We start from the raw sequence: 14424 nt of genomic DNA, 5'->3' as shown, positions 1-14424 counted from the left end.
GTTAATCAGTGAAAAATAAAGATTGTTTTTATATCTTTTCACCCAAATGGATTAACCTATATAAAACGTATATATCTATGATAACATCAAGCTGAAGCCTTCATCAAATCAATGCATTGTGTGCCCTCCAAGTCATAGCACTAAGAGCACAGATTCTCTGGTATGATGCTAACCAGTGGTTTGGTGCACACCAAGTCACATCCTGAAAACAGCTTTACAGATTTCCCATATTTTCACAACCTGTTCTTTCTCGAATAAGAGTGAAATGTCTCATCCATAGACTGAATCCCCATGTTATCTAGTACGAAAAAAAGCTCAAAGGAAACTTTTCAGCCTTTGAACTATTAACATGTTACATTCACATAGAGGTCAGTGTGTCAGTTATAAATTGCAATAAGCTTAAAACTGAGTGGCCAGAGCCATGCATTCAATCATTCTCTAGAGCATTGCATTTCTTGACATTGGATAATTGTAAGGCAATCTAAAACTTTTGTAACCTCATTACAACCGACCTCAGTCCTGTGAACATATAGCAGCAACATTGTGTTTGTAGCTGAAAGCTGGCATGGGAAAGGCTGTAGTACAGTGTCTTATGGGACTTGTCTGAATCCAACACTCTGCTCTGCCTAAATGTCAGTCTGGTTACTCGCCTCTTGAATTACTCCGAGCTTCCCAGAAAACTCCTTGTTTGTTATGGAGCGGCGGACCAAGCGCACACCTCCGAGACTGGCCGAGGCAGTGATCCTTTGGCAGAGCTCTGCTCCTGTTGGAAAGGCTCTCCTGAAGTTGCACAAGGCACAGCGCGAAAGTGAGTCGGGTGTTGGGTTTCTGTCATGCTGGGAGAGTTTGTGAATGCTGTAGGATGAGAGGGTGAGAGGCTGGAGCGCTGCTGTGCTCTATCAGCACCAAGCTGTGATGAGGCTAACCCCTTTCACTGGGCTAAAACACATTTGCCATAACTGCACTGGGGGGGGGGAAAGCTCTTCCACTGCAGGACAAAACGCACGGTCATTCCAGAGAACCCGATACTGTAGGACCTGGGTGGCGATTTTATGAGGAAATGAAAAGCACATAGTGGAAATGGATGTATCTCTCACTCTTTCAGTCAATCTCTTTGTCCCACTCTCTCTCTCTCTCTCTTTAACACACACACACACAGTGGCAGTGGATGTATCGGTCTGTCGCATTCACTCAGTTTCTCTCTCTCTGTCCCTCCCTCTCTCTCTCGCTCGCTCTCTCTTGCACACACACACACACACACACACTCATACTCACAGGCACACACAGGCAGTGGATGCATCTCTCTCTTTCTCAATCTCTCGCTTACCTTCACACACACACACACACACACATGTTGATAAGTTATCAGTTCACGTCTCTGTGGTTGGCCTCTATCCTTTTTGTGAGCATTCTCAGCAGTTCTAAAGTGTCCATGCCTTGTTAACCACCTGGTGTCAGAGCTGCTCTCTCACACTGTGTCCATGTAGGTTAAGGACCAGCACATGTGCCTCTGATAAGATCGTAATCCTCTGGACGGTTTAAATATGTCATATTATTTAAATACTGCCCAGCCACAGTGGTTTCCTGTGAAGGGCTCATATTTGCTAATGATAAATGATGTTACAAACCTTCCTACAAATTTGAGATGTCAGAAATGTAATTGATTCTTTTCTAAAATGATTTGCCATGGCATGGGAAATAGTAGACCACTAGACCATTGCATATAGTCAGTGACAGGATAGTAACTACAGTAAAGTCAGTTCTGTTTTGCTTGGTTAGATTCAGCCATGTGACATAAGGCACAGAGTAGGCCCATTTGTCTGAACAGCATTTAGACTGACAAGAAGACCAATAGCGGGACTGGAAGGGGTTTGAAACTTCATCCCAGTCTAGTTGCACATGAAGCACCTGTGGACCCAGGTCCCTCAGCACTCTCTTAGTGATTGTTCGTCTGTGGATGGAGTCACGTCTGCAAACAAGTCTTCTGCTAATCGACTGGCCTCATTTCACCTCAGATTAGATGCTATTCTCAGTCCAGTCAAGCAGCTTCAGTTTTGAATTATAATGTTGCACTATAAAGATGATTGCATTATGATTATTACATTATGTTTGAGCAACTGGCATCCAGTGCCAGTCTCTGCTTTGATATTTGTGACATCCAGAGAAAGCACAAAGAAGACTTGTTTTACTTTATGACTTGGCTTTATTGTTTGTGTGCCGTATGACATGGAGCGTGCACTGTGAGAATCATCTCACCCATCCCCCTGGCTAAATGCTTTGGCTGGATGTTTTTCTAAGGAGAAACTGGCCTTATGTGTTGCCCAGAAAAGTGTGTTTGTGTGTGTGTGAGAACTGTACAAAATGGAATCTCAGAGTGTAATCCAGCAGGCATCCTACTTTAAACTTCAGTCTAGAATGCAGATGGAGACTTCTGAAAACAGTGTTGCAATGGATTGCCTATTCAGATGTAGGATCTCACAGAGATGTAGGAGACCCATTTTAGAAACAGAGTGATATTTGTGTCTTCGAGCCTAAGATGGGCACAGTCAGGAATTCAGTTTGCTGAATGACTTCGGCGGGAAGAGAAGTTCAGGAGTAGATAACCTCAGATAACTGTTTGTAATGGATGTTCCTGTTTGGACTTCCCACTGTGATGTGCTGCTGTCTGCCTCTCACTTACTTGGCCTCATCAGGGGTGTTGCTATGAGGTGAGGACATTTGGGGTTTAGCCCAGACCTGTAGAGGGGTCTGGGGGGCATCCTCCTCTGGGATTTATAAAAAAGAAAATGTATTCTGTTAGCTAAACACACCATTTTCCTGCAGTTTGAGACAGAAACAGTAAGCCTAAAGACAGCCCATGGCATTGTCTGTCTGACTCACATGAACATTGTTGACAACGTCCGCATGACAACACTGACACGGGACATGGACATTGCCACAGGTTAGCCTTGAACTCGCGTTGACAACAAAGAAAACATTTATGAAGGTTTTATAGACAGAAATGATGTATGAACAGCATACTGTTTGAATATCATGAAACATGTGAGCCTTTGCGTGGGAAACTGAGGTTTAAATACTCCTCTCGATCAATTTTAAACGGAGATCTATTAAAATTGAGTCTAAACAGTTCTCATGTTATTCCCCAATGGTCAACAACAGGAGAAAACTCTTCCTCTCCCTCCTCCAGCCTCACCTGCACATCATTGCCTTAATCTGTTTTAGCTAGCAACCACCACATGCCAACAATGATGAGCACATGTAACCGGTGTACACTCTCTCTCTCTTTCTTTCTCAGTCTCGCTCACACAAAATGTAGTGTGAAGTAGATCTTCTGCTTGAATGACACACACTGAACCCAAAATGAAATTGGGTTTTACATCAACAATATTAATTACGAGTGATTTAATTCATGATCAGAATGACAGATGAATAGATCCCAGGCTATTTATAAAAAAAAAAAAAACAGGCCCAGGCCTATTGATGCCCATGGTCTTCATCCCAGGATGATGGTGCAGTTGCACAGATGTATGAGCTTAACTACGCAGAATGACATTAGTTGCATACACCGCTTTTCTTCTTCCTCATCGGGAATACCTGTGATCTTATCATCTTCTGACAACTCTAAATGTGTTTAATGATACAGCGATGACCTTACCTGGCCTGAGGAACGCACTCATGATCATGCATTACAGACGAAGGGCTGTGGTTGTGTACTACCACTGTGTCTCCCCTCTCTTTCACACAGCCAGTCTATATGGTTCATCTGACTGCTCCCAGTTCTGCCCATGTGCCAGCTGTTTGTCTGCCAGCCAACTGCTGGCATGGGTGAGTATGCAGGAATGCTGTTAATAACTCTCACCCCCTCCTAAGATAAATGTCTCTTCCTACTTTTCCTGATGTCAGCAGAAGGAAATATGGGACATTCTTGGAAAGGTGGGTGCAAATAGGTCCGTGCTGCTGTGCAGGGTTTTTGATTTTGAGTGCATTTCCTTCTTCTTCTTGTATGTTTACTGAATGCATTTTGCAAGTCCCCAGGGTTTATTGCAGCCCCACGCAGATATAAGTAAACAATGGTTCTTTACACAGCCCTGTTCATTAATTTTAATGGCCTGGCTTGCTGATCAGTGGTTGGCTGGAGAGGGCTCCAGAGAGCTGGCACTGTTCTCCTCCTTACTGTTCATAGTTCTGTATTTCTAGAGTGAAGATTGCATTTCAGGGTTCACCCTCATTTTCACAAATAACTTGCACACAAAAAAACGCATCACATTGGGAATTCAGTTGAATGCTACAATAAGCAAGAAAAAATGAAAATATGGTAACACTTTATTTGGATACTTTACAGATAGTTTGTTGAAATGCAAGTTCAGTCTTTCTAATTGTTAACTGAACATCACCTCAATCAAACCCAACTCCTAACCCTAACCTTAAACATGCATTGTAGTTAACAGTGTCTCAACAGATAGTTTGTTTATTATCTGAGCATCTGTAGCCTAAAAGTGACCATCCAAATAAAGTGAGACTGAAAGTATTTTTTGGGCTCAGTATCAGGAGGCTGTCTGTTATTGTTGTGCAATTCCTATCTGCATCCTGAGCAGTGTTGCAGACAGCTGCACCTCCTGATGCTGAGCTTATCATCACGCCGGGGCCCAGAGTGCTCCCTCCAGCTTCCGCTGGAGCAGAGATGCTCCTCAGAGTCTTCTCAGACTGCCCCTCCAACTGGACTAGCAGACAGACATTCCACAGGGCTGGCTGGGAGGCTTTTAGATTTGCATTCATTACTCTGCAGACACTTTCATCTGAACCAGCGTACAGCAAGCACACTGAATGTTTTCATGCAGTTTTTTCCCCCCTGACCATGTGCACCCAGCTGGAATCGAACCTTTGATGTGGGTGGTGTTACTAACACCGTGCTCTGCAAACAAACTTTAAAAAAAAAAAGAAAGCCTTGGAGCCATGCACAGAGGAGACTTTTTTTCTATTTTCCCCTCTGTCACCCCCTCTGTTCATCTGAGCCACCGTCCTGGTACAGCAGCCTGTTCTAGCCCACATCAATGTCCTCCAGAGCAGATTAGCGTCTCAGCCCACACCCTGTGGCGATGATGGAGACAACAGCAGCTGACCCGGTCCTTACCTCAGGTACTGTGTTTATCACTGAACCACAACGCCTCAAGCTTAAGATGACATGTTGAAATAAAACATGGAAAGGGACATCTGCAAGACTGGGGGATTTGATTCAGGAACATAGAAGAGCTGCAGTGGGTTGTTGTAGGCTGTGTTGCAGTTAAGTCACTAAACCTCGAGTCATGTCTCAGTGTTTGATCCCACCGGAGTGAGGAAGTACACATTATGAGCAGACAATCCTGGCTGCCTTCACGCAGGCCCCCCACACTTAAAGAGGCACTTGTCATACCTCCAAATTAATCCCTACCAGACAAGCCACAAGTTTGCGGCAGAACTTCTATATGCAACTTCGAATTTTCAGAAACCTCAGCACTGACTGCGGGCTGACTGTATAGAGAACCACTGCCGTCTACCAACTACATATCTCACTTTACTGCTTGAAACATACAGTATATCATTAAACTAAACCAGTGGTTCTTAACCTGGGTTCGATCGAACCCCAGGGGTTCGTTGAGCCACTCTCAGAGGGTTCGGCAGGGGTCAAGACACACGCAGTATAGTCCGGTTCACACTAGCAATGTCGGGCCGTTTTTATACATACCTACGTTTTGAAGAAATCATACTTTATTCTTCAAATTACGAAGGGTTCGGTGAATGCACTGATGAAGCTTGCAGGGTTCAGTACCTCCAAAAAGGTTAAGAACCACTGAACTAAACTATACTACAATTTTTTCAATTGATAATCTAAACAAACTGTGCAGTGGGATACAGGACAAGAACATTGTTTTGGTCACAGTTATGCTAGTGATGAATGCGAGTACAAGTGTTCGTATGTACTACTGTGAAAGTTCTGAAGAACTTGTCCTCCCATAACCTGTGCTGTGACTACTCTTTAGCTCAGTAGGGTAATTGCTGGCAGTTAGTGAGGTGGGTTGGTGTGCTGAGTAGACAGGTCATCAGAGTCGGTGGTGATGCCGCGACTTCATCCTCCATTGCACAGACGTGCTTTACAAGGCGAGGGCTAATTACAAGAGATTACAACAGGCTAACCCTCCCCCCAAACACATTGTGTTCCTCTTCAGTGGCCTGTCCGGCTGGCAGAGGTGGGGGTTGAGAGCATCATTAGAGGCCTTGTAATTGGAGGGGAGAGGGCAGTAGCCTGAGGAGGTGGAGAGGGGTGAGGTGACCAATCGCTTGAACGTGCACTCTGAACCCACATCAAAGCACAGGAGGATTAGTGCTGGGGAGCAGTTCTTCAGGTCTCCACAGGCACTCACACACACACACACACACGCACACACACTCTCTCACTCACTGACTTTCTCTTTCACATGCGCGCACATACACAATATGATCTGAGAGGTGTCAGGAAACATGGTTAACTTATGAAAGGTTTAGAATTGTATTGACAGGGGAAATGTGTCTACAACATTTGGTCGAGAAGCAATGTAGTCCTTTACCTCCTTTGAGGGTTGCATGACGGTTTGTTGAGGGTTTGTGTAGATCCTGTTTATGAGATGGGGGATCATCTGATCTTTAAAAGCATGTATTACTGTACTCCTACAGATGTTTGGTAGTCATTAGTCTTCTTCGGCTGAAAAGCCCATGCAGGTTTTTTCTCATTTCCTCATTGTGGCACACCATCTGGTTTCTTTTCTTCCTCTTTTTTTACAGGAAGAGTAGTCTGCTCTCCCACTGAGACCCATCCCCATCCCCCTCCCCCTCCACTCTCCATCTCTCCATCTCTTTCTCCTTCAGTGGACACCGGACGGAATGGCCCCCTGCTTTGGCAGACGCATCAGAGACGATCCTGGCCCACGGCACACGAGAGCAGACAGCGTTTGTTGCTCAGCTGTATTGCCGATATCATAGCCCCCCGGTGAGTCAGAGCCCTTTCACCCACAGGTCACCTCTGAGCCCATTAACCCCCCCCCCCCCCCCCCCCCCCCGCACAACTCAATCTCTTCACTCTCCTCTGAGCTTCACTCCATGTAAATCTTTCAGAGCTGGGACATGACTCGTCTCTCCAGATGCAATGTTGGCCAATAAAATAGGCCAGTATTACTCTTTAAGAACTGCTGCCTGCTACCTTTAGCATGTCTCATGGTTTGTTTTTCCAGAGCTGTGGGCTATCACTCTGAGTTTGTGTATCCCTACTTGTTCAAGATCAATCCACATCAAACACACCTGGCAAGCTTTTTGTGAGGTCAAACGCATCGAGAATCCTTCTTTGGAAGAATATTTGGCACAATGCTGCAAATCTATTCTGAATGAACAGTTCTTCCCCCATGAATCAGAATGACCATGAATAAAGATGCAGTGGAAGGACTTCTCCTTTACATGCCATGACTTTTTGTGAAGCTCTTTAAACTCTTTCTCCCAGCTTTTCTTGGTTCTATTAGTAGCTGCCTTTAATGAAATATGCATGGCAAATAACATCTCACTTTGTTTCTAAACTTATTTCGCCATATACTTTATTACGCCATATACAACAACAACAAAAACAACAAAAGGTTTTGCTTCTCACAGTGCTCCCCAGTGGTCAAATGAGGCTACATTTTTGAACCACCTCGGGAAGGGGTCCTGAGACCATACACCAAGCGCAAGTTGCTGAGATATGATCTTTCTGCCAGCATCTCATAAAACAATTAAAACTGTTTTTTTTCTATAAAATAAGGTATGAAATATTAAGTAATTATAAGTTTTCAAAATTTGCCAGATTTCCCTGCCAAATACTGAGCTACTGCATACTGTAAAGGCAGGCATTTTGGATATAGCATTTCAAATTAATGATCATGATGACGTAGACATTTTAAAACCTTATGTAGCAAATGTGATACAAGCATTATAGGGTTAAATAAAACAAACATTGGGTAAACCGAAGAGGATGAAGTGATACTTATATTTTAGACTGATAAGTGTCAAAAGAGGCCAAAAGTGGCCAATTTATTGGCAACATAAGGCCTCTAGTCCCAAGAACGATAAATACTCTGACCTTAAGATACAATGGTTAAGCCATATTTCAACATCCTATGAAGACACATTGAATAGTAGTTTTAAAGTAATGTTCAGGTATGTACCTTTCCCACACTTTGATTTCCATTTATTTCAAAATGTGGGAAATGTAGCTAAATATAAGCCTACCAAATTTCCAAACTTAAGCTTAAGCTGTTCTTGAGATATTGCCTTGCCCACTTTTTTGGTGAAAACGTTTTCGAGTTGTTAACTTGTCAGCAGAAGCTCCCCCTATAAACAGAATAACATCAAATGTGGCGTGTGTCCAAAGAATTTGGCAGTGTGTCAAATTTTATGAATTTTGTACCTTTATACCACAAGATTTGCTCAAAAAGTGCTTTGAGCCTTCCCCACTTCAGGGGGCGCTAGCACAAAAGGACACGCCCACCTAGAAACACAAACCTTCCAATCCGTATCGGCCGTATGGAGCTACAATCGTACCAAGTTTCATGTGGATTGGTTTAAGTTGAAGTTTAAGTAAATCATATCGACATGGACTGCTGATGTGCCGCTGGGTGGCCATATAGTTTCAACGTTTTTTTTTCTTCTGTTTTTACCGTACATGCATTATTCACATGTAATGTTGTCGGAGGAGTGATTCTGCTCCTCTCCAGTTTCAGTGAAAGGTATAACGTCAATTCAAAACTCAGCTGTGTTTTGTGGGACACACATTGCATGCAGTTAGTAAAAGCCTGTTATGCGGTACATAAAAGTAACACATGAGCATGACAGGCATGGAAAGAGGCGTAAAAGGATGAAACGTGAAGCATACCACAGCTGACCGGCAAGGACGGTGCCATGCATTAGGACGCCAGACTATGGAACGCTTTTATTGGGCCTCATTTACAATGGCACAGATACATTAGACACACCTAAGCTTGAGGAAAATACTAAAGGTCCAGAGCCTACCAGTTCTTCTTACATCACAGAGCATCTGACTTGACCTTTTTCACACCATTTACAGCTTGATTTTAAATGTGTAATTCACAGGTCACGGATTGAGCTTCATCTGTTAACTTGTCTTGAGGCACTTTCAACAGGATCATAAATCACTGACATTGGTGTAGATCTCACATGTCCTGGTACTGCTCTGTTACACCAGTCAGTGCGTGCACATGATGGCAGTACTCCGATCTGATTCTCTCCATGGGGGATTAACTGCACTATCTCAAAGTAGTAATATAGTAATATGAAAATATTTGTTCACTGAATTAGCGCGTTCTGTCCAAAACAGTTGCGTTCCAGTTTCAAAGTTTCAGTTTCGGTTTCAGTATTTCAACGTGAATGAGAGGGAGCACAAGAACTGAGCGTCTAGCAGCGATTATCATATCATAGACATATATGATGCATGTATATGTCTGTGGGCAGGATCTCAAGCACGTGCAAAAGTTGTTGTTGTCTAATTGGAATCTAGATTCGAGAGACACATGCGCGCCCAGTCCGTTTCCCAGCGGAATCGAATCGTGTATCCAGGGGTTTACATCGGAGTCCTGTCGGACTCAAGTCGGACACAAGAAATCTAGATTTGGGGAGACACATGTGTCCAATTTCCGATTTAAATCGGACTGAAATCGGAAATTGGACACATGTGTCCACACTGAGAGTTGCTTATACATCCTCGAACATCCTTTCTCAAGGAGTGGCCAAATAGGTTGGGGCCTTCTGATGTTTCTGTCTGATATCTGAGAGTCGATGTGCGAAGTGACCCTTGACCTGAGGAAATGGCCATGAGGATGGAACACTCTAAAGCTAATGGGCCAGATTAATGGCAATATTATCCTTTCCAAACTTTAACTCCCCCAAACTGGTACACATTTGCTTCAGCCCTTTCAAGTCCTCAGCACCCAAGTATGTCTAATCAGAAAAATAATGACTGTTATTTTACCACTATTTTGCCCAAACTTGGAGGAAAAAACAAAACGCAAAAAAAACAAAACATAAAAATGAATTATGCTGTGTCACTTAACGCAGTAAGTGAGTAACGCTGACTTGGCTCAAATATGAGTTCCGCGGCAATTTCTCTTTGAATATTTGTCAATGTCTTATTTAAAAGGAATCCAAAGTCTAACTGGGAACTTCCCTCAGTGCTGAACGCTGTACCACACCATAATCATGCAGGAGCACACATATACACAGAGAGAGATAGAGAGAGCACTAAACCACACAAAATACACACATACTTGAATTGAGAAAAAAGGTGTAGCAATACACTGTCAGGACCAATCTCTGGGGCCATCACTCAAGGCCAACTCAGAGACGCAAGCATCTGGCAGCCGAATGAAGTCGTCATGCCTACAGCCCATCTAGCCAGCCAGCTGCTCCAATAATCACACAAAACACAAGCAAACATTGTGCAAATCTACAGCGTGAAACCTACAACTAGGGCTTACAGTAAAGACAATTCAAAGAAAGAGAAGGAAATTAAAGGAAAGAGAAGGAATTAAACAAACATTTCTGGAGATTGTGGAGTAATGAAAGCATTTATCCTGTAATTAAGGTGCCAGTTGATTTAGTTTCTTCTTAAACCCTTAAACATTGTTTATCTACTCCCACAAGCCACCACAGACTTCTATCACCAGGTATTGATGCCAGTCAGGGCTATGCTGAATGTCAGAGACAAAAACAATCAACATGAAACTAAAAGAATGGTATGGTCTGTCATGGACTGTCTGGTCTACTGGACTACTGGGCAGCCAGTAACCTACCTGCTAATGGTGGCCCTGATAAAGTGGTGGGCAGTAACTTAAATCAGAACACATATACATGCTTGTAGATACACACACACATACTTTCAATTTTATTTGATTGTACTGATTTCACAATCCAGGTAAGAAATGCAATTGATACCCAAGGTGTTTTTCGACTACATCTGCAGAGAAGCTTATCAGCGACCTTTCCTGATTTGGTACCTTGCAGCAACCATGCTACCAGGATTTGTCGATCGAACACTTTTTTAAAACACTGTGTGCGTATTGTGATGAGATGGCGAAGAACACATTTGAAAAAATATCGAATTTGCCCAGATCTGCCATTTTACATTTCAGCTTGCATCTGTTGTGTTCCATCATGGCTTTTTGAAGATCATGGGTGTAGCTGTAAAGTCCATTATCACCGCCCTATGTGTCTTTTTAAGAGAACCTGGTTGGTGCAACTCAAAGAATGAACTGGCTCCCTGTGCTAGATGCTTCTCACAAAGGACTATGCTTATTTGAAGCAGTATCTGTATCTCAAAAAAGTGTGAGGTGATGGGAATGGGCACTTTTGTTAGTCAGTAGTTTAATACTACATGTAGCATCTTCCAAAAAATCTTTATTAGAAAAGAAAGGAGCTAAACAATAGCTATTGTCTTGCACACAGAGATGCATGCATGTAACAAGGGAAAGACTTGGCTCTGCTCTGTGAAACCCAATGCTGGTTTAAGGTAAACCACTCTTCAGTCATTTGTCTCTTGACTGTGCTCTGAGTGGGGTAAGACCTGGGGGGTGGTTTCGTGGCTGAGTCATGGTTTGATGTGCTATTTCATGGGAGCATTGTTAAGATTTTGCCAGCATTCATGTGAGAATGGTTTCGAAACTGCGCTGGACACTTCTCAGAATTGGGACAATCAGTTGGGGGTGTATTTGCTCTGTTTGGCAGCACTTCTTCTCACTCTGTTCTATTCACTTTCAGCCCCACTGCCTTTATACTGTTTTCTTTTAACTTTCTTTTTTTGGTCCTTTCTAATCCAATTATGCGACCCCTATACAGCTTCTGTGTCACTTTCCGTATTCCTGCAGCACTACCGAGAAACCAAGAGGGGAAACACCATGCTGTTACATCTACTGTTATCTGCTTTCCTGTAATATTAGGCCATGCAGTTCATTTTCAAAATGGCATAATTAAGCTCGCTGTCAATAAAGAAAGTTAAGAGATCTAATATATTTAGAATACTGATGTGGCAGTTCATTCGGCTGACCAAGTAATAAGCAGTAATCTGAATAGTCAGCAATCTGTTGTTTAGAGATTTACAAGACTAACCTGTATGCTTCGACCAGCATGCTTGATACCAGTATACTCTAACTTTGAGCTATTTCAGTGTGCCTGTACAGGTAGAGGGGTAAGCTGCAGTATGAGAGCAATTAAAACAAAAAAGCAGCTCTATCTAAAATGTGTCACAAATATGACCGTAAATATACTGCAATGATGAAGTATGGTCTCTGCAGCAGCCACTTGCTGACTGCAGAAGTACATCAGTCAGCAGTGGTCTATTTGTGGAGGTCAGGAAAGACATTATGATGGAAGGAATTTCATGTTTTTCTCCCCCTAACTCCTCTACAGTTTTGCAGCCTGATACTGATGAATAGTACTTGATTTCTATAAATGTCTGTCAAGTCAGAGTGAGCAAAACAACAGTGATTCTATTACAAAGTACAGTATTTCCATGAAACTAAAACCTTTAAAACTAATATTGGCTTGACTTTTCTTTCTTCGGTCTTGCAACACATCAACAAGAAGAAAAAGCAACAGCAGCATTTTGTAATGTCTTAAATTATTGCAGCAAAACAAAACTGTAACTGGCAAAGTCTTCCTAAGAGAATGCATCAGCTCCAGAACTGGAACTTGATCCAAATGCCAAAAGAGGATTTCAGGTCCAGAGATGTATGCTATCTCTCAGTGTATCATTCCCTGACGAGGCGTTGACATGTTAACAGCCCAACCATGACACCATCCATTAATCCATGGCAAAAGGTGCCAAAATGTGTAACCTTAAGTAACACCAAGCCCACAGGAGAGTAACTACATGGACACCACCACCAGCGTCACAAGGGCTTGAAGCCAGTTTTATAGACATAAGTGGCCAACAACTGAATGATTGCGAAAGACTATGCCATTTAGGTTACTTTCAGCCATATTAAGTGCAAGTGTATGCATAATGTCAGAGACAAAAACAATCAACATGAAACTAAAAGAATGGTATGGTCTGGCATGGACTGTCTGGTCTACTGGACTACTGGGCAGTCAGTAACCTACCTGCTAATGGTGACCCTGATAAAGTGGTGGGCAGTAACTTAAATCAGAACACATATACATGCTTGTAGATACACACACACATACTTTCAATTTGATCAAGCCCACAGGAGAGTAACTACATGGACCCCACCACCAGCGTCACAAGAGCTTGAAGTCAGTTTTACAGACATAAGTGGCCACTGATGTTGATCAACAACTGAATGATTGCGATAGACTATGCCATTTAGGTTACTTTCAGCCATATTCAGTGCAAGTGTTCCAATGCATATGTAAGGGATAATGTATTGTCCGGAGGTCATTCTACAAAAATAATTCCCGACGGGGCGAACAACACCCCGACGCGCAGCGGAGGGTGTTGTTTCGTCCTGAAGGGAATTATTTTTGGAGAATGACCGACGGACAATACATTATCCCGCTTATTATACGGTTACTTGCCAAAACGATAGAAGACATTCCTCCAACATACCTCTTTTTAATGATTTAGTTGCCGTTTCATGAGTCCCGTTTAGAAATAAATAGTTCTTCAAGCAAATAGAACTTTGAAGTTTCAGGTGTTGCATAGCAACCCATTACTTGCTGACTTCAAATTACTGTCTACTGTTGCGTTAAAATGACTGGCCTTCTGGCGGAATGATATGAAAGATGTGAATTAGAAGTACAAAACCCGTTGCCAATGACAGCGGTCTTTATCTTTTCGCAGCGGTATGTTATCAGGAATTAATGTGACCTATGACGTAGGGATGGCCCATTCAAATCAACGGTACTTTTTGGAACATTCTGAAGAGCCGTATAATAAAGGTAGATAAAGGAATGGATGGATGCATGGATAAATAAACAGATGGATATAAAAAAACAATAGATACATAGAGATAGTTATATATATATGAGAGGGAGAGAGACAGCAATGGGAACAGGTTTTAAGGGTGTTTTGTTATTGTCTTTAAACTTGTGGTTTTCTTTTCAGAGCACACTGGTACTCATACCCTAGTGAGACATTTTTCGGTAAGAGCCTGGGTGGAGGACACAGCCGTGTCAATCATAAGAGACAGTTTTGGCTTAGCATAGTGCCAGCCAATTAGAGGAAATGCCAATTTGCCATATTTATCTAATTTGCCGTACCATTTTAACTGTTCCCATGTGCACAAAAGCTTATGGTGTGCAATTGTGAAAAGCATTTACACATTTGACTCACCAAAACATGTGCTGAAAGACAGCTAAATATTCTCTAAGGGAGTAGCCTTAAATTTCAATGGAGCAGTATTCCAGTTCTTCCTTAGT

The sequence above is a fragment of the Sprattus sprattus genome (genome assembly GCF_963457725.1).
Source record: "Sprattus sprattus genome assembly, chromosome: 18".
NCBI lineage: Eukaryota > Metazoa > Chordata > Actinopteri > Clupeiformes > Clupeidae > Sprattus > Sprattus sprattus.
This window is presented reverse-complemented; position numbering follows the sequence as displayed.